The sequence below is a fragment of the Penaeus monodon genome, chromosome 21 (genome assembly GCF_015228065.2).
Source record: "Penaeus monodon isolate SGIC_2016 chromosome 21, NSTDA_Pmon_1, whole genome shotgun sequence".
In the NCBI taxonomy this organism is placed as follows: Eukaryota; Metazoa; Arthropoda; class Malacostraca; order Decapoda; family Penaeidae; genus Penaeus; species Penaeus monodon.
In genome coordinates this window covers 2,228,493-2,228,722 of record NC_051406.1, presented here as the reverse complement: position 1 = coordinate 2,228,722, position 230 = coordinate 2,228,493, and positions in this window count along the sequence as shown.

The window sequence follows — 230 nt, the reverse complement described above, 5'->3', positions numbered from 1 at the left end:
AAATGATTTTTGTGCATGTGTGTGTGTATTTGTGTACCCTCATAAAAAAAATGTCATATATATTGTACATACAATCAGAATGTTATAACTATATGATATTTATATAATCATTCTAGTCTGAACCTGCATATTGTGATTAATACGACTTTCATTAGTGAATTACAATATAATCATATTCTGAATACACACGTATACATTTATGCAGATATATAATTTTATATAAACAAGCC